The following is a 26,654-nucleotide window of genomic DNA, read 5'->3' as shown; positions in this document are numbered from 1 at the left end:
AGTTCTGACTTTAGTTTTATTTGGGGCCAAATGAGGACTATATCCAGGGAGACAGCCTCTCACATAGCGCTGAAGAACTGCTCCAAAGAGGTTGGGCAGTAGGTTAGTATATATGTAATTTTAATGAAGGAGGGGTACGTGCAATCAAGCACACATTTTGGCAGAAGGTTGCTGCTGGTCACAAGGGGCTGATGTCTCAGTTAATAATTTTAGTGCTTTTCTAGCTTTGAGAACATGCAAGAAATTGGGCTCATAAAATCTTCGGAAAATATTTAGCTATCTAAAGGTTTGTTCTGCCAATTTTTCCCAGAACACAGAGTACCTCATTCCTGTTCTCCACCCTGAACTCCTTTCAGGGCGTGTTGAAAGACAGTGACTGTGGTGGCTAGTGACTTAATTCTTGTAGAATCAGCTAGCGAGTGGCAATATTTAGTTGGCAAGGTTTAGCATAAGTAACTCCATTTTGGGGCTGTTGTCTTATTTTCAACAAAATACAAAACTAAATATGAAAAGTTTAATAAAGAATGTTTAGAACTATTACAGGCTTCAGATATTAACATTTTGTAAAACAACTTTAATATGAAAATCCAACTTTTAGAGAGATGAAGGAATCAATTTGAAGAAGTAAACGTGTACATGTAATATTTTGATTTAGTAACCAAACTCAGGTTGAACAGAGGTAGTCACTAGGATGACTGAGTTTGAATTCACAGTCAGCTTGGAGTCAGGTTAGCTTTAGAGCGAAGATTCAATTGACTAACAGGAAAAAAAAAAAAGGACTACATCTCACATCCCACAGTTTGTAAACTATGATTTGCACCCATTTAACGTAGGGACTGCATCTGGGTTTGCTAAGATTTCAGGCCAGGGATGGTTTGCATAATGGGCCAAGTAAAACTCTTAGAATTATAGTCAGTTTATAGCCAGTTTATTTTGACAGATGGTTATGGCACTGTTGGAAATGGTTTGCAGAGATAAGAGTAGAATTACAAAGCACTGCCCATTTATTGAATTCCAATAGATGGTGAAAAGGCCACTTTTGAAAGGTAACTTCAGGATGTTTTCAAATACTGGGTGTCCAGCAAAGGAAGGTAAGAGTTTGTGAATGCAGCCAGTTATGTTCTTGTGATTATATTATAATCCTTATTACTACTAAGAGAACCCTTAGAAAGGCAAACAAGAATGATAAATCTTAAGTGCAGGTATCAGACTCTGAATAACCTCAAGCAAAACAAAAAACAATTAACTGCCCAGAAAAAGTTATTTCAGGAGAGAAGAGTCCCTATAGCCACATATGCAACTATGACCTTGGACATGCTTGTTAAGGTGTTAGCATGTCAGTGACCTGAGGAAAGAGGTTATGCATGAAATAAAAGTGCTGTCCTGCCACAAGCAAAAGATGAAATGTTATTTTTAAAGATGCAATTCCCTCCCAAGGGGAAGGGAAATTTGTACCTCAGCCAGGCCAAAATGTCTCTGATTGTTTGAGAAAATGTTGCAGCAATGTCAAGCACCTTATTTCCCAGAAGCAGAACTACCAAACGAACAGTCTAAAGAAAACCTCTGAGGCTGTTTGGGCTCAAAACCAATAAGGCTTCTATGATTATGGCTGAACGTCTGTGTCTTTTGAAACAAGTTTTGGCAACGTTGCAAGTCTCTGAATATTCAGGATACATTTCTTAAATTTGCACTGGAAGATAGATGAAAGTGTGCTGGAATTTATACTAAAATTAGAGTTTGTGTTTCTCAGGACACTGACCCAAGGACACTTACATTAAGGAGGCTTGGAAATAACTACTTAGAGCTGGCTGTTAACAGGCAGTGTCCCTCTTAGCTCCAGGCTTTATTTCTACTCCAGTTGTTTACCATCTACTGAAACTCTAAAATTTGGTGAGGGGGTGTATTAATTTCCTATAGCTGCTGTAACAAATTCCACAAATTTAGCGGCTTAAGACAGAACAAAATTATCATATTATAGTTCTGAATTTTAGCAGTCTGAAGTCGATTGGCAGGCTGAATTTCTTCTGGAGGTTCGAGGGGAGAATAAATTTCCTTGCCTTGCCAGCATCTAGAGGCCAAGAAGATAATCCATCTTCTTTGGCTTATCTTCCCTTACTCCACCTTCAAAGGCCGCATAGCATCATCAAAGTTCATCCTCGTTTTTCTATCATATATATATATATATATATATACACACATATATACACACACACGCACACAAATATAGAGAGATCTATGTCTATGTTTTTACCTATAGCCTCTGTTTTCATTGTCACAGCTCCTCTTGGACTCTGATTCTCCTCCCACCGGTCTTTTATGAGGACCCTGTGATTACATTGGACACACACAGACAATCCAGGAAAATCTTACCATCTCAAGATCCTTAACTTCATCACATCTCCAAAGGACTTTTTCCATATAAGGTAACAGATTAAAAGGTTCCTGTGTATTAGGATGTGGAAATATTTATTCTGTCTATCACAAGGGTGATGTGAAGTTGGCCTCTATCTCAGTAAGTTAAGCAGCAAAGTATGGGCAATGAAAGTACTGTGGTTCCAGCACAAGTCTTGACAGCCGTCTTACAAATCCATAATTTTGACTGGAAACTCTTATTTCCCAAATCAAGATTACGACTTGTCACATCATATATTTATTTATTTATTTATTTATTTATTTGGTGAAAACATTTAAGTTCTACATTCTTAGCATTATATTAGAATTATAAAATACAGCATTATCAATTACAGTCACCATGTTATACCTTGTATCCTCAGACCTTTTTCATATTATAACTGAAAATTTGTACCCTTTTACCAACTCTTTCTATTTCCTCCCCTGCCAGCCCCTGGCAGCCACTTTTCTACTCTCTGTTTCTATGAGTTTGCCTTGTTTTTGAATTCCACATTTAAGTGATAACTTGCAGGATTTTTTGTGTGTGTGGAGGCTTTTTCACTTACCATAATGCACTCCAGTTTCATCTGTGTTGTAAATGACAGAATTTCCTTCTCTTTTAAGACAATCATATTTTACTGTTTGTATGTATGTATGTATATATAATACACATTTTTTAATCCATTCATCCATTGATGGAAACTTAGATTGTTTCCATACTCTGAATATTGTGATCCTTTTTAAAATGTCTATTTCATTATTGACATTTTTATTTGGTTCATACATGATTTTTTCAATTTTGGCTCTTTGTCAATAATTCCTTTGGCTCATTGAGCATGTTTAGGACAGTTGATTTAATGCTTTTGACTAGGAATACTAACATTTGGGTTTCCTCAAGGATGGTTTCCACCAAATTATTGTCCCTGTAAATGGGCTATACTTCCCTCTTTTTTTTTTTTTTCTAACTTTTTTTGTTGTTGACAACTGGACATTCTGAATATTATAATGAGTAACTCTGAGCATCAGTTGTTCTTACTCATCAGGGCTTACTACTCTTTGCTCTGAGTGCTACCACCCTCTCCTGTGACTTTTCCAAGTTAATTTTGCAAACTGTGCATATTAGCCAAAGTTCTTCAGAGAAACAGATCTAATAAGATATCTATCTAACTGTAGCTATAGCTATAGCTATATAGATATAGATACAGATATAGATATATAGAAAGAGATTTATTATGAAGGATTGGCTCACACAATTATTTAGGCTGAGAAATCCCTCAATCTGCTGTCTGCAAGTTGGAGGCCCAGTTGTACAGTTGTAGTCCAGCTGGAATGCTTAATGGTATATGTCCTGGTCTGAGTCTGCCAACCCAAAAACAAGAGCACTAATGTCCAAGGGCAAGAGGAGATGAAAGTCCCATCTTAAACAGAGAGAGCAAATTTACCCTTCTTCCCTTTTTGTTCTTTTTGTGTCCTTAATGGATTGGGTAATGACTGACCACATTAGTGAGTGGATCTTCTTTACTTGGTTTGCTGATTCAAATGCTAATCTCTTCTGGAAATACTTAACAGACACACTCAGAAACAATGTTTTATCAGCCATCTGGGCATCCCTTAGACCAGTCCAGTTGACACATAAAATTAACCACCACCATATTTATTCCTTGTTATGTGTGGCCACTGATTTTTTTTTCTTCTTTTGTCTTTGAGTCAACCAATTACCTGACAAAGATTATCATGCATATCTGGCTCAAACATAAATGCCATCCAAATCTTAAATCTTAACCAATCTTTAAATATATTAATAGATGCAAGAGAGGGAAGCAACTGCAACTCCAGAGGGTAAAGTCTCCTTCTTTCCCTCACGTCCATCAAGAATTTGTCAGTGTAACCAGATGCCTGACACCAAACTTTTACAGGATAAAGTCCCCACTGACCACACTGGCACCAGTCAGGTACTCCAGGTGGCTATTCCTGTTGCCATGATAAGACTGAGAAATGGAGAATGGTAGCTGCTATATTCATGTTGTTATCCTATCCAAGAAAAGCAGATTTTCCTTCATCAAGCTCTCCCCTGGTTTTATAAGTGCCAGGTCAGGTTTATTAGTCCTGAAATTGTTGATTCTGGTAGGTTTTTGTTTTTCATTTTTTCAGTTTACTTGTTTTTATGGAATGACAGACCCCTAGAGCTTCCTACTTCACCAATTTGTGTGATACAACTTCATACTTTTTTAGAAGTTACCTATAAAATGTGAATCCTCTACTATATATATATATATATATATATATATATATATATATATATATATATTTGTGATTCATCTTTCTTGTAATGCCCTTGTATGGGTTGTATATAAAGAAAAATTTAGTCTCATAAAAATAGTTGAGAAATATCTATATTTCTATTTCTTTTCTCCCGAAATGTTTGTGTAATCTCAGTGCTAATTTTCCCATATATATAAAGTCATTTTTGACTGTGGTTTCTTTTTGTAAATTTCGTAAATACAGATTCCATTTCTTTAACATATATTGAATTATTAAGATTCCCTTTTCATCTTCAATCAGTCTTAAAGAATTTATCCATTTTACCTAAACTGTCACTGTTTGGGGCATAAAATTTTTCATAGTAGCCGCTATTGTGCTATTTAGGTCTGTAGATCTGTTACAATGTTACTTTCTAATTCCTGAGACTGGTCATTTATTCCCACTTACCCTTTTTTTCTTAATCTGTCTTGATAAAAGCTTATCAATTTTATTGGCATATTCAAATATCTGATTTTAACTTGCTTATTATCTCTAATATATAGATAGATGGATAGAGATAGAAATACAGATAGAGATACAGATACAGATATCACATTTGTTCTTCTCTTTGTGGTTTCTTGTTTTCTGTATTTATTACATATGATTTCCTGTAATTTTTCTAAGTTTTTGAGATAAAACCCTTTGGTTATTAATATTCAACTTTATGTTTTCTAGTCAATGTACTTTTGTTATGAATTTTCCTTGAAGACCTGCTTTAGCAGCATTTATTGTCTTTATTTATTTATTTATTATCTTTTATATGTCATATCTTTATTATTATTTAGTTTTTTTTTAACATCTTTATTGGGGTATAATTGCTTTACAATGGTGTATTAGTTTCTGCTTTATAACAAAGTGAATCAGTTATACATATATATATATATATGTTCCCATATCTCTTCCCTCTTGCATCTCCCTCCCTCCCCTCTCCCTATCCCACCCCTCCAGGCAGTCACAAAGCACCGAGCCCATATCCCTCTGCCATGCGGCTGCTTCCCACTAGCTATCTACCTTACATTTGTTAGTGTATATATGTCCATGCCTCTCTCTCGCCCTGTCACAGCTCACACTTCCCCCTCCCCGTATCCTCAAGTCCGTTCTCCAGTAGGTCTGTGTCGTTATTCCTGTCTTACACCTAGGTTCTTCATGACATTTTTTTTTCTTAAATTCCATATATATGTGTTAGCATACAGTATTTGTCTTTCTCTTTCTGACTCACTTCACTCTGTATGACAGACTCCAGGTCTATCCACCTCATTACAAATTACTCAATTTTGTTTCTTTTTATGGCTGAGCAATATTCCATTGTATATATGTGCCACATCTTCTTTATCCATTCATCCGATGATGGGCACTTAGATTGTTTCCATCTCTGGGCTATTGTAAGTAGAGCTGCAATGAACATTTTGGTACATGACTTTTTTTGAATTTTGGTTTTCTCAGGGTATATGCCCAGTAGTGGGATTGCTGGGTCATATCGTAGTTCTATTTGTAATTTTTTAAGGAACCTCCATACTGTTCTCCATAGTGGCTGTACCAATTCACATTCCCACCAGCAGTGCAAGAGTGTTCCCGTTTCTCCACACCCTCCAGCGTTTATTGTTTCTAGATTTTTTGATGATGGCCATTCTGACTGGTGTGAGACAATATCTCATTGTAGTTTTGATTTGCATTTCTCTAATGATTAATGATGTTGAGCATTCTCTCATGTGTTTGTTGGCAGTCTGTATATGTTCTTTGGAGAAATGTCTATTTAGGTCTTCTGACCATTTTTGGATTGGGTTGTTTGTTTTTTTCTTATTGAGCTGTATGAGCTGCTTGTAAATTTTGGAAATTAATCCTCTGTCAGTTACTTCATTTGCAAATATTTTCTCCCATTCTGAGGGTTGTCTTTTGGTCTTGTTTATGGTTTCCTTTGCTGTGCAAAAGCTTTGAAGTTTCATTAGGTCCCATTTGTTTATTTTTGATTTTATTTTCATTTCTCTAGGAGGTGGGTCAAAAAGGATCTTGCTGTGGTTTATGTCATAGAGTGTTCTGCCTATGTTTTCCTCTAAGAGTTTGATAGTTTCTTGCCTTACATTTAGGTCTTTAATCCATTTTGAGCTTATTTTTGTGTATGGTGTTAGGGAGAGATCTAATCTCATACTTTTTCATGTAGCTGTCCAGTTTTCCCAGAACCATTTATTGAAGAGGCTGTACTTTCTTCACTGTACATTCCTGCCTCCTTTATCAAAGATAAGGTGACAATATGTGTGTGGGTTTATCTCTGGGTTTTCTATCCTGTTCCTTTGATCTATCTTTCTGTTTTTGTGCCAGTATCATATTGTCTTAATTACTGTAGCTTTGTAGTAGTGGCTGAAGTCAGGGAGCCTGATTCCCCCACCTCCGTTTTTCATTCTCAAGATTGCTTTTTCTATTCGGGGTCTTTTGTGTTTCCATACAAATTATGAAATTTTTTGTTCTAGTTCTGCGAATAATGCCAGTGGTAGTTTGATAGGGATTGCATTGAATCTGTAGATTGCATTGGGTAGTAGAGTCATTTTCAAAATGTTGATTCTTCCAATCCAAGAACATGGAATATCTCTCCATCTATTTGTATCATCTTTACTTTCTTTCATCAGTGTCTTATAATTTTCTGCATACAGGTCTTTTGTCTCCTTAGGTAGGTTTATTCCTAGATATTTTATCCTTGTTGTGTCAGTGGTAAATGGGAGTGTTTTCTTGATTTCACTTTCAGATTTTTCATCATTAGTGTATAGGAATGCCAGTGATTTCTGTGCATTAATTTTGTATCCTGCAACTTTACCAAATTCATTGATTAGCTCTAGTATTTTTCTGGTAGCATCTTTAGGATTCTCTATGTATAGTGTCATGTCATCTGCAAACAGTGACAGCTTTACTTCTTCTTTTCTGATGTGGATTCCTTTTATTTCCTTTTCTTCTCTGATTGCTGTAGCTAAAACTTCCAAAACTATGTTGAATAATAGTGGTAAGAGTGGGCAACCTTGTCTTGTCCCTGATCTTAGCGGAAATGCTTTCAGTTTTTCACCATTGAGGATGATGTTGGCTGTGGGTTTGTCATATATGGCCTTTATTAGGTTGAGGAAAGTTCACTCTGTGCCTACTTTCTACAGGGTTTTTATCATAAATGGGTGTTGAATTTTGTCAAAAGCTTTCTCTGCATCTTTTGAGATGATCATATGGTTTTTCTCCTTCAATTTGTTAATATGGTGTATCACATTGATTGATTTGTGTATATTGAAGAATCCTTGCATTCCTGGAATAAACCCCACTTGATCATGGTGTATGAACCTTTTTATGTGTTGTTGGATTCTGTTTGCTAGTATTTTGTTGAGGATTTTTGCATCTATGTTCATCAGTGATATTGGCGTCTAGTTTTCTTTCTTTGTGACATCCTTGTCTGGTTTTGTATCAAGGTAATAGTGACCTCGTAGAATGAATTTGGGACTGTTCCTCCCTCTTCTATATTTTGGAAGAGTTTGAGAAGGATAGGTGTTAGCTCTTCTGTAAATGTTTGATAGGATTCGCCTGTGAAGCCGTCTGGTCCTGGGCTTTTGTTTGTTGGAAGATTTTTAATCACAGTTTCAATTTCAGTGCTTGTGATTGGTCTGTTCATATTTTCTATTTCTTCCTGATTTAGTCTTGGCAGGTTGTGCATTTCTAAGAATTTGTCCATTTCTTCCAGGTTGTCCATTTTATTGGCATAGAGTTGCTTGTAGTAATCTCTCATGATCTTTTGTATTTCTGCAGTGTCAGTTGTTATTTCTCCTTTTTCATTTCTAATTCTATTGATTTGAGTCTTCTCCTTTTTTTTCTTGATGAGTGTGGCTAATGGTTTATCTATTTTGTTTATCTTCTCAAAGAACCAGCTTTTAGTTTTATTGATCTTTGCTATTATTTCCTTCATTTCTTTTTCATTTATTTCTGATCTGATTTTTATGATTCCTTTCCTTCTGCTAACTTTGGAGTGTTTTTTGTTCTTCTTTCTCTAATTGCTTGAGGTGCAAGGTTAGGTTGTTTATTCAAGATGTTTCCTGTTTCTTAAGGTGGGCTTGTATTGCTATAAACTTCCCTCTTAGAACTGCTTTTGCTGCATCCCATAGGTTTTGGGTTGTCGTGTCTCCATTGTCATTTGTTTTTAGATTTTTTTTAATTTCCTCTTTGATTTCATCAGTGATCACTTTGTTATTAAGTAGTGTATTGTTTAGCCTCCATGTGTTTGTATTTTTTACAGATCTTTTCCCGTAATTGATATCTAGTCTTATAGTGTTGTGGTCGGAAAAGATACTTGATACAATTTCAATTTTCTTAAATTTACCAAGGCTTGATTTGTGACCCAAGATATGATCTATCCTGGAGAATGTTCCATGAGCACTTGAGAAAAATGTGTATTCTGTTGTTTTTGGATGGAATGTCCTATATCAACTAAGTCCATCTTGTTTAATGTATAATTTAAAGCTTGTGTTTCCTTATTTATTTTCATTTTGGATGATCTGTCCATTGGTGAAAGTGGGCTGTTAAAGTCCCCTACTATGAATGTGTTACTGTCAATTTCCCTTCTTATGGCTGTTAGTATTTGCCTTATGTATTGAGGTTCTCCTATGTTGGGTGCATAAATTTTTACAATTGTTCTACAGGGTTATTGTGAATGAATATATCACATTATAAATATACCAACCTTAGTACCTATAAGGCAGACAAAGTAACAATCACTCCTCATTATTCCCATAATTCACTGACATAAATATAAAAATTAATATTTATACAAGTAAATAATTTTGGGTACACTCTTACTATTATATATGCTTTATAGGTATTTGTTCATTAATCTCACCAATTACTATATAAGAAAAGTAATCTAATCTCCCACAATTCACAGATTGATGTTTATTTGTAATAGCTATATTTCATAACATAATTCATAAAGTAAGTTATTTACTACCAAATTTATAGTTTTGCTTTTTACTGAAGATTTGTATTAATGTATTCTTCATTTTCACTTACGCAGCATAAAGGCCCTGTCACAACATGGAATTAACACTGTCTATTTGTTTTAACAGTCGACTTAAAATAATGGGCCACTGTCTGGGTCAAGGTTAAAGAAGCATTTGGCATTTTTAAAAAAACTGTCTTCCAGATTCTAATTAGGTCAAGCTTACAGGAGGAGCTATCAGACTTTCTGCTTAAAAGATAACCCTCATTGTATAAACTGCAAACATAAATGACCTCAAAGGAACAAATTAATGAAGTTTATCACAGCATGTTCTCTTCTTTAAAATTACATGAAGATGGGAATCTATAACCTAGAATTATGGCTTTATCAGTAGGACACCCTTATGTAAAATAGCAATTTTATAATATTAAAATATTCTGTTCCAGAAGGACTATTATAAGAAAATTAATGTTGAAAAAGGTTTATATTGAAAGAGTTTCTAATATATAAATATAAACAGAGCATATAACAATGTAAATGCATTTCTGGCAATTTATCAATATAATAATTCCATATTGTAATTTCAAGAAATGGCTTATCAACTTCTCAATGTTATGGTGTATATTGTTTTAAAACATAATTAAAAATGTTATATAAATATTGGAAAAATATTGTTAAGGACTCAAGACAGGTAGGAAATATTCTTCAGCAAATACACACTTTATTTATAAAAATTTTCCCAAAACTTATATAATTAGGCTAAATTTAATTTAAAGATGACTAATTACTGTTCTATATACAAAACCATGGCCTCAGGTTCAGACCAAGTGTATATTGTATTTTATTTTATTACTTTAAATATATACAAGAAGAAATTATTTCATTTCCATTATGCACTAGGCACTGACATAATTTTAATTAATATGTAACTCAAACAATTGGAAAATCAATTACCTTTTTCTTGCCATTTATCAATTTTTGTAATTGAAGTATAGTTGAGTTTCAATGTTGTGTTAATTTCTAATGTACAACAAAGTGATTCAGTTTCATATATATATATATATATATATATACATTCTTTTTTTAAATATTGTTTTCCATACAGTTTATCACAATATCATTTATTTTTTAGATAAGGTAATTACAGCCTAGGGAGGACAATTTGTTTCTAAGAGTGAATAATATGTTAGCAATCTGCTCAGATCTGATGGATTCCAGTGTTTTAGCATTATAGTACTTCATCTTGATTACTATTTCATTAAAGTATTAAAACCTATGGGTTGGATATTAAATTGACTTATTTTTATTTGACAAATAGTAAATTTGTATATCATAATATGTCCAAAGAGTGGAAGACGAAGCTAACATAAAGTCTGCATGCATTTTGAGACAGTTACTAAGTTTTGATATCATGGGGAACAGGTAGGATTGCAAAACTTTGAAAACCCCAGTCAAAACCAAAAATCATTTGTTTGTCATTAATTTGATTTATAAATTTAGAAAAGCTTTACATTTATCAGAAGATTTAAGGTACTACTTGGCTGAATAGCTAACAAGTCTTCCATATAAATAACAGAAAGCACAGAAATTATGAAAAAGCCTACATGCAACTATTCCAAAAGGATTCTGAACATATAAAATATTTACTCATATAAATAAATAATTGTAGATTGAAGAAATACTATTTTACCTTTATGATCAATCATGGAGGAAACATACAGGGTTGTTTGTGGAGAGTAAAATTAAAATATTTCTAGAGGGTATTTTTTAATTTTAATATGTATGAAAGTCTTGCCATGAAGGATTTTCAGAAACAATGAAAAACAAAACAAAAAACAAAATCATGGCATTTTCTCAGGCATTGCCATCATCACATTTGTGTATCAACTTAGTTTCAACAAAATAATTGAAATATCTCATTAAAAACATATTGCAGTAGCCAGTTTGGAGGTGATCACCATGTTCAATTTTGGGAAAACTTGAGTGCCAAAATAATTGAGGGCCATAATGACTTGTAAGTTTATAGAAAATTTATGAAGCTAAGAGTCTATTCCAATAATAAGATAAATAATAAGATAAATAGAGAGGAAGGAAGCATTCTTCCTATAGTAGAAGGCTGTGACTGGAGGTGGCACCTCATCAAATTATTATTTTTTTTTTTGGCCACGCCACGTGGCATGTGGGATCTTAGTTCCCTGACCAGGGATTGAACCCGAGGCCCCTGCAGTGGACGCGTGAAGTCTTAACCTCTAGACCACCAGGGAAGTCCCCAGATCTACCATTTATATTCCAATTTTTTCAATTGAACTATTGCAATCGCCAGTAAAGACTGGGTAACAAAAACTCATAAATGAGTGCTTAACCTTAAAACATAAGATCTAGCTATTCAATGAACTGCTGTGTACTTCCTAAAAAAGATAACTTCAAGAAATAGCTAATGCCAAAATAAGTGTTTTCAATACACTGAAAATCCCAGTTATCAAATTATGTATGTTTCAGATAGTTAGATAAATGATAGATGATAGATAGATAGATAGATAGAGAGAGAGAGAGAGAGAGAGAGAGAAAGAGTTGAGAGAGAAAGAGAGTTAGTTTACAGATAAAGAGCAAACAGGAAACAGGGAAACCATAAAAGAAAGAGATAGGCCAGTGTGCTAACCCTATTATCTCTGAGTAATGGGATGATAGATTTTACATTCTATTCTTGTATTTTTCCATATTTTCCTAATTGCATTAAAATGTATACACTAAAATATATTTTACTTTTAAAAATAACCTTAAAATTACAATCTTACAATATCCAGATAAAATGTGAAGAGTGTTAGTTTGTTTCATTTAATATTGAAACCACAATACACTCTCAACACTGGTTCCTGCAAGCAGCTTCTCTCCAATTTATTGATTTTATCATTTACTGTTATAGGCACAATTCTAAAGATGTACCCAAGATTCTTGTCCCCTGGTTTTTCAAAAAAAACAGTAGTCTGATTATGCTGTAAAGGGACTTTGCAGATGAAATTAAGGTGAAGGACCTTAAAATAGAAAGATTATCTTGAATTATCAAAGTGGATCCAATCTAATCCCTTGATCCCTTGAAAGCAGAGACATTTCTCCCACTGGAGTCAGAGAGGTGCAGTGAGTGAGGAAAGCAGAGGAGAAGTGCAGCAGAAAGGGACATCAGAGAGATCAAAAGCATGAGACAAACTCAACACACAACAGATTGCCGACTTTGAAGAAAGAAGTCAGGGACTGCCAGCAGCCTCTAGAAGCTGAGAATAGCCCCTGACTAACAGCTGAGAAAGAAATAGACTTCAATCCTACGGCTATAAAGAACTGTATTTTGCCAACAAAATGAATGATCCTGAAAGCAAATATCCCTGCAAGATACTCCAGTAAGGAATGCAGTCCTGCAGACATTTTGATTTCGGCCTTTCAAGGCCCTACACAAATCCCACTAGTCTTTTTGTGAGAACCAGTCAAACCCTCTGAACTTATGAGATAATAAATGGGCATTGTTTAAAGCTGCTAAATTTTGGTACATTTTTACTGCAGCAATAATAAAACTAATAATGATACTTAGTTACTCTTATTTGCCATCCTTCATCATACAGACAATATACTAACATGTTTAACACATATTGTTGAATGTGTTGGGAAGGGGGAAATTTACTTCTCTACCCCTCTTGAGTTTCTGTGGCTAGACTAATAATAAAATTGACACAAGACCGATGAACAAGAAAAGAAAATAAACAAATTTTAATTCATGCACAGGGAAATGAGATTTAAGAAGTGGTCAAAGCAGGCAGCTTTTATACTTATTATACAGAGAAACAATAATTTTTTGAGGAATTGACAGGACAAAGAAACTTAGGTTTTGGTTGCTCAAGTGGTGAAGAATCTAAACAGAATTTGGACTTGGGGCATAAATTAAAGAAGCCACAAAGTTTGTTTAAACAGGCTTCTTGGCTCCAAATTTCCTCTTTGGAGATAAGGGTGTTCTTCTACCTCCAGATGCAGGGAGTGTACCTTTCACATGACAGATTTATTTCCTGCTTTCAAAGAGACAGAAAGGAGCATCAGAGTGTTCCTCTTTCATTGGCCATTTCTTAAGTAATTTTAATTAAAAAAATAATAAATATGCCATTGAGGCACATTTTGGGGTGGCCTACTCTGGGTCTCAACAAATAAGTAAGCATTCAGATAAATATATAGTATTTAACCTGTGCAGATAATTCAACTTATATAAATGAATTTGTGGTGCTATAGACCTTATTTTCTTTCAGATGTTTGACAATGACCTATGTTTATCTGTGTTTATAGACTATTGCATCCAAATTCTGCATAGTTCCTGTGTTCAACTACAATATTTTATGTTTTTCCACTCCCCTGTGATAGTCTTCAAGGTAGCTTCAGTTCTTTGTAAACACAAAACAATATAGAGATTAACATTCATGCTTATGACTAGTGATACACCTGTTACATACATTCATGATTTATCTAAGTTATTTGTAATTACTTTATATAGGGACTGCTCCAGCTTATACATACTGTCCTCAGATAATGAAGGCTCCTCCCTTTTCCTTTTTTCTTGTTAACATTTCACATGATCATATAATACATTTTGTTTAATTTGGACAATCTGATCCATATAAACTATAAACTTACAGTTGTTTTAAAATGTATTTCTTGGGTATTTAGCCATATTTAGTATATCTCCACATACTTGTTAACTATTCAGAGTTTTCTATCTGTGACCTGTCTCTTCATAATTTTTGCCTATTTTCTTTTGAGTTACATGCTTTTGTTCTTGTTGATATTTGGAAGTTTCTTGTATAATCTGTTAGTATATATCTGTTAGATCAGGAGTCCCCAACCCCCAGGCCACAGACAGGTACCAGTCCGTGGCCTATTAAGAGAGGGGCCACACAACAGGAGGTGAGCGGTGAGCAAGTGAACAAAGCTTCATCTGCCGCTCCCCATCGCTCCCCATTGCTTGCATTACCGCCTGAACCATTCCCCACCCCCACACACACCCATCCGTGGAAAAATTTTCTTCCACGAAACCAGTCTCTGGTGCCAAAAAGGTTGGGGACTTCTGTGTTAGATGATTTTTTTTTTTTTGGCATTTTATACTATCTTTATAAGGATATAATTTAGGGCTTCTCTGGTGCCGCAGTGGTTGAGAGTCTGCCTGCCAATGCAGGGAACACGGGTTCGTGCCCCGGTCCGGGAAGATCCCACATATTGCAGAGCAGCTGGGCCCGTGAGCCATGGCCGCTGAGCCTGCGCGTCTGGAGCCTGTGCTCCGCAGTGGGAGAGGCCACAACAGTGAGAGGCCTGCGTACTGAAAAAAAAAAAAAATATATATATATATATATATATATAATTTATACACAATAAAATTCAACAATTTTCAATATTAATATTGTAGTATTGTTGGAAGGCTTTTGTTTTGCTTTGTCTTCATTTAAGTGTGATGCCGTGGTGTTTTCTTATTAATCTGTAAATAATGTAGCAAATTACTTAGGTGTAATAATGAGTGTTGATTATAGAAATATAGTTTTATTTTTCTTCAAAACTTTAACATTTCCATCTTGAGGCAGATGCTCTTAAGAAGAAAACGAGACACAACATGAAAATATTCTAGAATATGAATATTATGAAAATATTCATAATCTTTTAATTATTTTTTAAACAACTTTATTGAGGTATATTTTAAATATCATACCATTAAATATTTCTTGTGGACAATTAAGAATTTTTACTTACTTTCCTGAGTGATTGCACCGTATAAGTTAGTTTAAGCATATTTTCATTCATCTTATTTATTTACAGTCAATTCTTGCTTTCATCACACATTCATGCAACCTCTAATCTACTTTCTGTCTCTTTCTTGCGTTTTGTGGAGATTTCCTATAAACGGATTCACAGAATATATGATCACGCATCCAACTTCTTTTACTTGGCATCATATGTTTTGAGGTTCATCCATGACGCAGTATATGTCAGTACTTTTCTTTTAATAGTGTTCCATGCAGTGGAATACCATATTGCTTAACCATAAAGCAGCTGATAGACATTAAGTTGTTTACTCCTTTTCCCTATTATGAATATTAAGACTTCTATAAACATACAAGTCTTTTTGTAGACAAATGTTTCTATTTGTCTTTGACAGATACCTAAGAATGGAGTTATTGGATCCATACTAGTTTTATTTTTAGCTTTTGGAGAAACTGCTAAACTATTTTCCATACTGGTCACAGCATTTTATACTCCTATTATCAATGAATAAGGATTATGGTTTCTCCACATCCTTGCCAACATGTGTTATTGCTTATCTTTTTGAATTTTGGGGGTTTGTTTTTTAATGAATTAATTAATTATTTTTGGCCACGTTGGGTCTTCATTGCTGTGTGTGGGCTTCTCGTTGCAGTGGCTTCTCTTGTTGTGGAGCACGGGCCCTAGAGTGCCCGGGCTTCAGTAGTTGTGGCGCATGGTCTTAGTTGCTCTGCGGCATGTGGTATCTTCCTGGACCAGGGATCGAATCCGTGTTCCCTGCATTGGCAGGTGGATTCTTAACCGTTGTGTCACCAGAGAAGTCCCCAATAGCCATGCTAGTGGGTATGAATTAGTATCTTGTGGCTTAATTTACATTTCCTTAATGAATAATGATGTTGAATAACATTTTATTTAGAAATGTTATAATTAACTGATTGTTGTGTTTGATGCACAAAGCATACTGTTCATTCACAACCTACCTAGTTAAATGACTAGGTAATTATTTTAAGCTACAGAATTTAGCTGAATAAAGCCAATATTGTCTATATTTTAATATAAATCACTTCAAAGTGCACAGGGCATTTGTTAAAAAATGTTTTAAATTAATAAATGGTAACATGACTCTATAGTTAAATATTAATTATGGATACTCCAGAAAGTGCAATCCTAGATAAAAATGAACAAGCTACATTTATATTGAAAATGGAAAAAAAATGTGGAGCTATTTTTTTGAGAATAATATGAAGTTAAATGATGATATTAACTTACATAGGTTAGAAAGATATTCCACAGAATCTTCTTTCCTATATGCATCTAGATCAGAATTGGTCAAAGGAGAAATTTTGCACAATACTGAGAGAGCAAAGTGAAACATCAGCCATCACTTTTTGAAAGTTTAATTATTAAATGAAATTCTGATTTATAGAACATAGTTTAAAAAGACCATAAACCATAATCTTTTGTGATATCTGTTCTACCAGAAAGAAATTATTTGTATCTTCAGTGCTCAAAAACTTATTGATACATGTTAAACTTTACACCTACAGAGTAGTATAATAATACCCATTAAATAGAAAGTCTAACCCAGCATTGTCCTAAATGCAAACCAATGGTCTCTTTGCCTGTTTCCCTGAAGCAACTTTTAATTCAATATCTATACCCATCAAACAAGAAAGCACACATTTTCTTTAGCACACACTTACTTTCTTCGCTTTCCACTCCCAGGCACTTGTCAATTGTCAGTATCCTCTGGAGTTTTTAATTTTATGGATAAATTTCTCCTCTTTTTTTCTCTCCTCTGATTCTTCTACTTCCTCTGATAAATCTTATTAAGGTAACCATACACTTCACTAAGAAATTTACTTTCTTTTACTTCCCATATTACATTCATTTCTTCCCGGATTGACTTCTTGTTTTGCTTAAATAACTCTAAATTCCACTCAAAAAAGAACTTTTATGTAGCTTTTCTAAATATTTCTTTTAATTTGAAATGCTATTTTTTTACTGCCATATTTAAATATTTTACTGCAAACATAATTCTAAGTTTAATTTTGTTGTCTGCAATATATTTTAAATGTTATCCTAGTTTGTTTTTGCATTTAACATTACAAAAAGAGTCTGCAAAGAAAAAGAAAGTGTAGTAGAGATCTACTGTTAGTAAATATTTAGTGTCTGTGTAAATAGGCTCAACAGTTTAGAACTAGAACTGATTGATAGCTGTATTTACACTTCTAATGTCTGGTATACTACCGCAGTGCTTCTGACCCAGAAATGTGAGGACAGGATCTTTTTTCTGAAAGACTTTTGCCCCTAGGAAGGCTAATCAGAATTTCAAAGTTCTTTGAAATTTTTGCCTTAAGAACACTTAACTGACAGGAATATTTTACCCTAAGAACTTTTTATTGAGAAAAATCACAGTGTGTGAATTCTGGATGTCCAAATTTCAATATTCAGTGAGAAAAAATATTAAACACTCTTATAATCAAAAGAGAAAAGGAGAAGCAATTCTCACCATGCCCTCCTTCAGGGAATCAACAGTCCACTGGCAGATGGAGCCACAAGCCTCAACAAAAGTAAATTTTCTAGAATGTCAATATTGAATAAAAATGATCCTCAAGGTTGCAATTTCACACACCCCCAGAAGCTATTTCAATGAATATCAAAGAAAAAAGTCATTTGGTATCCTAAAACTAGTTCCTTGAACTTTCAGACCTGCTCGGGTACATAAGAACAGATTACATAACAAGACTGAAATAAACTAAATTTAGAGAGCGAGAGAGAGAGAAAATTCATACAAAGTCAGTCTGTAAATTTCTTCTGGAAGCAAACTGACTGATTATTCAATGTAGGTAAAAAGTGAAAATATAGCTGTTCTCAAAATGCCTGTTTTTATGTTGAAACGACTCTTACTAAAACTACCAAAATGAGATTTCAGCATGTATGTGGTTTTCCTGTTTTAATCACAGAACACTTACAGGAAATGATTCTACACATATCAAGTCATGTGTTTTCTGAGAGAAGTCAAGGATCAATTACATACTAATTTGAGCACTGATAAAATAGAACTTAATCTATTTGTTTTTAATATATTGTTATAAAAAGCCTACAGTTTTACACACATGTGCATTTCAATGGTATATTTGTGGTTTTCTTAAAAATTTTTAGTCTAAACACAGATTAATAGATTTTTTAATTCAAACTTTAAAATAAAATGTTATTATTCATATGATTTCAAATTGTCCCCAATTTAATCAGTCCCCAATTTAATCAGCCTCTTCAAGTTACCTTCTGAATTATTTTGACATTTCATGCCTGTATATATTAATCATGTATAAATGAATCACATATGTATGCATATATCTGTATACTTGCATATATACATACACAATAATATACAGTTATGTATATATGCATATACCTTTGTTTCACTTTATTTAATTATTTATTAAATCAAAATTTATTTTGATACTGCTGATTTCAATCTAAACTTCTGCCATTACATATGTGTATTCCTCTTCTCCCACAATGAGAAACTTGTTTCCAGAGAATATTAATATATTTACCCATTTGCTAAAAATAGTTTCAGGAGTACTACTTCAATACCACTATAAACTAATAAGTCTAGATCAAAACATATTCAAGTTTCTTTACTGGTCTTTGGACTGATGATACATGCAATGTTACTTGTATTCATTTATGTTTTCTTCGCTCTGTATGCTATCATTTTGAAACATACTTGATTCATTTATTTCTTTTTGCATTCATTTCCAAATTTTCTTTTCCATCAATTAGTTTATATTTGTTAAAATATGTAACTTGATAATGATATCAAATTAGAAACTCTTTCACCTCATTATCTTTCCATCTTCATTGTCAACAATTGCCTTTAGATTCTCAACTTTATAACTTCTGGTTTATCATTCCTCTGCTTACTTTTGCTCAAGTAGTTCTTCAAAATAAAAGGCAGCACACTACATATACTACTTTGCATTATTCTCTTTGTTACCTAAAAATATATTCTTGATATTACCCTTTAACAGTTAACAGAGACTTTTCTAACTCATTAAATATTGTTTATTATATAATTTTCAGGTGTGTAGGATTATAATTCAACATTTGTATACACTACAAAGTAATCACACCACAAGTCTAGACACTATCCATCGCCATACTGTTGACTCCCTTCACCCATTTCAACCACTCCCTAGCCCTCTTCTCCTAACCAATAATCTGCTCTGTATCTATGAGTTAGTTTATTTTTATTTTGTTTGTTCATTTTTTTAGATTCCACATATGAGTGAAATCATGTGGTATTTGTCTTTCTCTGTCTAACTTATTTCACTTAGCATAATGCCTTCAAGGTCCATCCATGTTGTCACAAAGAGCAGGATTCCATGTTTAGTTTTTAAATAGATGATTAAGATATATTATATATATATATATATATAATTTTATCTATCTATCCATCTATCTATCTACCTCACATCTTTATCCATTCAACTGTAGATGGATACTTAGGTTGCTTCCATATCTTGGCTATCATGAATAATGCTGCTGTGAACATTTTGGTACATATATTATTATGAATTAATGTTTTGTGTTCTTCGTATAAATACCCAGAAGTGGAATACGTGGGTCATATGACAATTCTATTCTTAATTTTTTGAAGAATCTCCATATTGTTTTCCATAGTGGCTGCACCAATTTACATTTCCATTAACAGTGTACTAGGGTTCCCTTTCTCCACGTCCTTGCCAACCCTTGCTATTTCTTGCCTTTTTTTTTAGGCTGTGCCAGCTTATAATTACAGCATGCAGGATCTTTTTTAGTTGCTGTGGCATGAGGGATCTTTTATTTGCGGCATGTGAGATGTTTAGTTGTGGCATGCAAACTCTTAGTTGCGGCGTGTGGGATCTAGTTCCCTGACCGGGGTCAAACCTGGACCCCTGCATTGGAGCGTGAAGTCTTAGCCACTGGACCACCACGGAACTCCCTCTTCTCTTTCTAATGATAGCCATTCTGACAAGTGTGAAGTAATACCTCGTTGTACTGTTGATTTGCATTTCCCTGGTGATAAGTGATGTTGAACATATTTTCATGTGTCTTTTGGATACCTGTATGTCTTCTTTGGAAAAATACCTATTCAGATCCTCTGCACATTTTTAATCCAGTTGTTTATTTTTTTGATACTGAGTTGTATTGAGTTTTTATATATTTGGGATATTAACCCATTATCAGACATATTGTTGGCAAATATCTTCTCCCATTCAGTAGGTTTCCTTTTTATTTTATTCGTGCTATCCATTGCTGTACAAAAAGCTTTTCAGCTTCATGCACTAGCCCTATTTGTTTATTTTGCTTTTTTTCTTGCCTTTGGCGTCAGATCCACAAATGCATTGCTAAGACTGATGTCAGTGAGGTTATCACCAATGTTTTCTTCTAGGAATTTTATGGTTTCTGGTCTTACATTTAAGTCATTAATCCATTTTGAGTTAATGTTTGTGTATGGTGTAAGATAGTGGTATAGTTTCATTTTTTTGAATGTGGCTGTCCAGTTTTCTCAACACCATGTAAAGAGACTATCATTTCCCTATTGTATGTTCCTTGCTGCTTTGTCATACATTAACTTAACATATATGTATGGATTTATTTAGGGCTCTCACATCTGTTATATTGTTCTGTGTGCCAGGACCATAGTCTTTTTACTATAGGTTTTACTATAGTATTTTTACTATAGGTTTGTATTATAGTTTGTAGTTTGAAATCAGGGAATGTGATACCTCCAGTTTGTTCTTTCTCAAGATTATTTTGGCTATTCAGAATTTTTTGTCATTCCATAAAAATTTTAGAATTTGTTCCAGTTTTTTGAAATATGGCATTGGAATTTTGATAGGAATTGCATGTATCTGTAGATGGCTTTGGGTAGTATGGATATTTTTATAACATTAATTCTTTCACTTAATGAGCACAGAATATTTTTCTATTTATTTCTGTCTTTTTCAATTTCTTTAATCAATATCTTATAGTTTTCAGTGCACAGGTCTTTCACCTCCCCAGTTAAACATATTCCTAGGTTTTATCCTTCTTTTTGGAATTATAAAAGGGATTGTTTTTTTTTAATTTCTCTTTCTGATATTTATTTATTAGTATATAGAAATGCCATGAGTTTCTGTATATTGGCTTTGTATCCTGCAATTTTACTGAATTCAGTTATTAGTTCTAACAGTTTTTCTGGTGGAGTCTTTAGGGTTTTCTACGTTTAGTAACATGTCATCTGCAAATAGTGACAGTTTTACTTCTTTCTGATTTGGATGACTTTTTTTTTTCTTTTTCTAAACAAATTTTTGTTGCTGAGATTTCCAATACTATGTAGAATAAAAGTGGTGGGAGTGGGCACCCTTGTCTTCTTCCTGATCTTAGAGAAAAAGCTTTCATCTTTTCACCTTTGAGTATGTTAGCTGTGGGTTTATCATACATGGGCTTTATTATGTTGAGCTTTGTTCCCTGGATACCCACTTTGTTGAGAGTTTTTATTATAAATGAATGTTGAATTTTGTCAAATGTTTTTTTCTGCATCTATTAAGATGATCATGTGATTTTTATCCTTCATTTTTTTAATGTGATATATCACATTGATTGATTTGCAGATGTTGAACCATTCGTGAAAATCACTGCATTGCACTAAATTGTATGAATGTACCTTGGTTATTGTTCTAATTTTTATATGTAAGCATTAAGACTATTTCCAATAGTTGGACATTATACATGATACTACAGTTGATAACTGTGATTTTTTCATGTTGCTGCAGGTGTAACTTCAACAAAGTTTCTAGAAATGAGCTTGCTGTATTAATTTTTATGGTTACTGTCATGTTCTCAGCCATAGGAATTGTACCATTTTTATTTCCATCAGAAATATATGAGTGGCTATTTGATGTAATTTCAAAAACAGAATTCTATCAAAATTTGAAATTTGGTAATTCTGAAATAGGTGAAAAATGATGTTTCATTGCAGATTAAAATTGCACAATTGCTATATTAAACAATTTTTATATTTAGTTTCATATTATGTTTCTATCATTTTCAAACTTTTTGAATTTGTTTACTTTCCATTGACTTAAAATGTATTAGATATTGTTGAGATGAGCTCTTTATCCATTATATTTTTACAAGTAGTCATTTTTCTCTTTATATGTCTTATGACTTCCTTATTTTATTATGTAAAATTAGCATTTTTTGTAATATAATTGAATTAATCCAATTTATTTTAATGGCAAAATGTATTAAACATATTTATTTCACATTCAGATTATGAAGGAATTTAATTAGTTTACTTCTAGTACTTTATAGTTTTATGTATTTTTTTTTTGTTTTTTGTTTTTGAATTTATGAATTTTATTTATCTTTTTATACAGCAGGTTCTTATTAGTCATCCATTTTATACTCATCAGTGTATACATATCAATCCCAATCTCCAAATTCATCACACCGCTACCCACACCCACCACTGTTTTCCCACCTTGGTGGCCATAGCTTTGTTCTCTACATCTGTGTCTCAATTTTTGCCCTGCAAACCGGTTCATCTGTACCATTTTTCTAGGTTCCATATATATGTGTTAACATATGATATTTGTTTTTCTCTTTCTGACTTACTTCACTTTGCATGACAGTCTCTAGATTCATCCACATCTCTGCAAATGACCCAGTTTCATTCCTTTTTATGTCTGAGTAATATTCCATTGTATAAGTACCACATCTTCTTTATCCACTGGTCTGTCGATGGGCATTTAGGTTGCTTCCATGACCTGGCTATTGTAAATAGTGTGGCAATCAACATTGGGGGGCATGTGTCTTTTTGAATTATGGTTTTCTCTGGGTATAAGCCCAGTAGCGGGATTGCTGGGTCATATGGTAATTCTACTTTTACTTTTAAAAGAAGCTTCATACTCCTCTCCATAGTGCCTGTATCAATTTACATTCCCACTAACAGTGAAAGAGGGTTCCCTTTTCTCCACACCCTCTCCAGCACTTGTTGTTTGTAGATTTTCTGATGATGCTCATTCTAACTGGTGTGAGGTGATACCTCATTGTAGTTTTGATTTGCATTTCTCTAACAATTAGTGATGTTGAGCAACTTTTCATGTGCTTCTTGGCCATCTGTATGCCCTCTTTGGAGAAGTGTCTATTTAGGTCTTCTGCCAATTTTTGGATTGGGTTGTTTGTTTTTTTAATATTGAGCTGCATGAACTGTTTATATATTTTGGACATTAATCCTTTGTCAGTTGATTCATTTGCAAATATCTTCTCCCATCCTGAGGGTTGGCTTTTTGTCTTGTTTGTAGTTTCCTTTGCTTTGCAAAAGTTTTAAGTTTCATTAGGTCCCATTTGTTTATTTTTATTTTTATTTTTATTTCCATTTCTCTAGGAGGTAGTCAAAAAAGATTTTGCTGTTATTTATGTCAGAGTGTTCTTCCTATGTTTTTCTCTAAGGGTTTTATAGTGTCCAGTCTTACATTTAGGTCTCTAATCCATTTTGAGTTTATTTTTGTGTATGGTGTTGAGGAGTGTTCTAATTTCATTCTTTTACATGAAGCTGTCCAGTTTTCCCAGCACCACTTATTGAAGAGACTGTCTTTTCTCCATTGTATATGCTTACTTCCTTTGTCATAGTTTAGTTGACTATAGGTGTGTGGGTTTAACTCTGGGCTTTCTATCCTGTTCCACTGATCTATATTTCTGTTTTTGTGCCAGTACCATATTGTCTTGATTACTGTAGCTTTGTAGTATAATCTGAAGTCAGGAAGTCTGATTCCTCCAGCTCCAATTTTTTCCCTCATGAATGCTTTAGCTCTTCGGGTCTTTTGTGTCTCCATACAAATTTTAAGATTCTTTCTTCTAGTTCTGTAAAATATGCTATTGGTAATTTGATAGGGATTATATTGAATCTGTAGATTGCTTTGGGTAGTATTGTAATTTTCACAATATTGATCTTCCAATCCAAGAACATGGTATATCTCTCCATCTGTTGGTATCATCTTTTATTTCTTTCAATAGTGTCTTATAGTTTTCTGGGTACAGGTCTTTTTTCTCCCTAGGTAGGTTTATTCCTAGGTATTTTATTCTTTTTGTTGCAATGGTAAATGGGAGTGTTTCCTTAATTTCTCTTTCAGATTTTTTATCATTAGTGTATAGGAATGTAATATATTTCTGTGCATTAATTTTGTATCCTGCAACTTTACCAAATTCATTGATTAGATATAGTAGTTTTCTGGTGGCATCTTTAGGATTCTCTATGTATAGTATCATGTCATCCACAAACAGTGACAGTTTTACTTCTTCTTTTCCAATTTGTTTTCCTTTTATTTCTTTTTCTTTTCTGATTGCTGTGGCTAGGACTTCCAAAACTATGTAGAATAATAGTGGTGAGAGTGGACATCCTTGTCTTGTTCCTGATCTTAGAGGAAATGCTTTTAGTTTTTCGCCATTGAGAATGATGTTTGTTGTGGGTGTGTCATATATGGCCTTTATTATTTTGAGGTAGGTTCCCTCTATGTTCACTTTCTGGAGAGTTTTTATAATAAATGTGTCTTGAATGTTGTCAAAAATTTTTCTGCATCTATTGAGATGATCATATGATTTTTATCCCTCAATTTGTTAATATAGTGTATCACATTGATTGATTTGCATGTATTGAAGAATCCTTGCATCCCTTGGATAAATCCCACTTGACCATGGTGCATGATCCTTTTAATGTGTTGTTGGATTCTGTTTGCTAGTATTTTGTTGAGGACTTTTGCATCTATATTCATTAGTGTTATTGGTCTGTAATTTTCTTTTTTTGTAGTATCTTTGGTTTTGGTATCAGGGTGATGGTGGCCTCATGGAATTAATTTGGGAGTGTTCCTTCCTCTACAATTGTTTGGAAGACTTTGAGAAGGATTGGTGTTAGCTCTTCTCTAAATGTTTGATAGAATTCACCTGTGAAGCCGTCTGGTCCTCGACTTTTGTTTGTTAGAAGATTTTAATCACATTTTCAAGTTCATTACTTGTGATTGGTCTCTTAATGTCTTCTGTTTCTTCCTGGTTCAGTCTTGGAAGGTTATACTTTTTAAGAATTAGTCCATTTCTTCCAGGTTGTCCACTTAATTTCTGTAGAGTTTCTTGTAGTAATCTCTTAGGTTGCTTTGTATTTGTTGTAACTTCTCCTTTTTCATTTCTAATTTTATTGCTTTGAGTCCTCTCCCTCTTTTTCTTGAGGAGTGTGGCTAATGGTTTATCAATTTTGTTTATCTTCTCAAAGAACCAGCTTTTAGTTTTATTGATCTTTGCTATTGTTTTCTTTGTATTTCATTTATATCTGCTCTGACCTTCATGATTTCTTTCCTTCTGCTAACTTTCGGTTTTGTTTGTTCTTCTTTCTCTAGTTCCTTTAGGTGTAAGATTAGATGGTTTATTTGAGTTTTTTCTTGTTTCTTGAGGTAGGCTTGTATAGCTATAAACTTCCCTCTTAGAACTGCATCCCATAAGTTTTGGATCATCGTGTTTTCATTATCATTTGTCTCTAGGTATTTTTTGATTTCCCCTTTGATTTCTTCAGTGATCTCTTGGTTATTTAGTTACATATTGTTTAGCCTCCATGTGTTTGTGTTTTTTATATTTTTTCCCTGTAATTGATTTCTAATCTCATAGCGTTGTGGTAAGAAAATAATGCTTGATATGATTTCAGTTTTCCTAAATTTACTGAGGCTTGATTTGTAACTCAAGATGTGATCTATCCTGGAGAATGTTCCATGCACACTTGAGAAGAAAATGTATTCTGTTGTTTTGGGATGGAATGTCCTATAAATATCAATTAAAACTTCTGGTCTCTTGTGTCATTTAAAGCTTGTGTTTCCTTATTAATTTTCTGTTTGGATGATCTTTCCATTGGTGTATGTGAGTTGTTAAAGTCCTCCACTATTATTTTGTTACTGTTGATTTCCTCTTTTATACCTGTTAGCAGTTGCCTTATGTATTGAGGTGCTCCTATGTTGGGTGCATATATATTTATAATTGTTATATCTTCTTCTTGGATTGATCCCTTGATCATTATGTTGGGTGTATATACATTTATAATTGTTACATCTTCTTCTTGGATTGATCCCTTGATCTTTATGTAGTGTCCTTCCTTGTCTCTTGTAACATTCTTTATTTTAAAGTCTATTTTATCTAATATGAGTATTGCTACTCT

The sequence above is a fragment of the Grampus griseus genome (assembly GCF_964374135.1).
Source record: "Grampus griseus genome assembly, chromosome: 5".
In the NCBI taxonomy this organism is placed as follows: domain Eukaryota; kingdom Metazoa; phylum Chordata; class Mammalia; order Artiodactyla; family Delphinidae; genus Grampus; species Grampus griseus.
Note: the sequence above shows the minus strand (reverse complement) of the source record.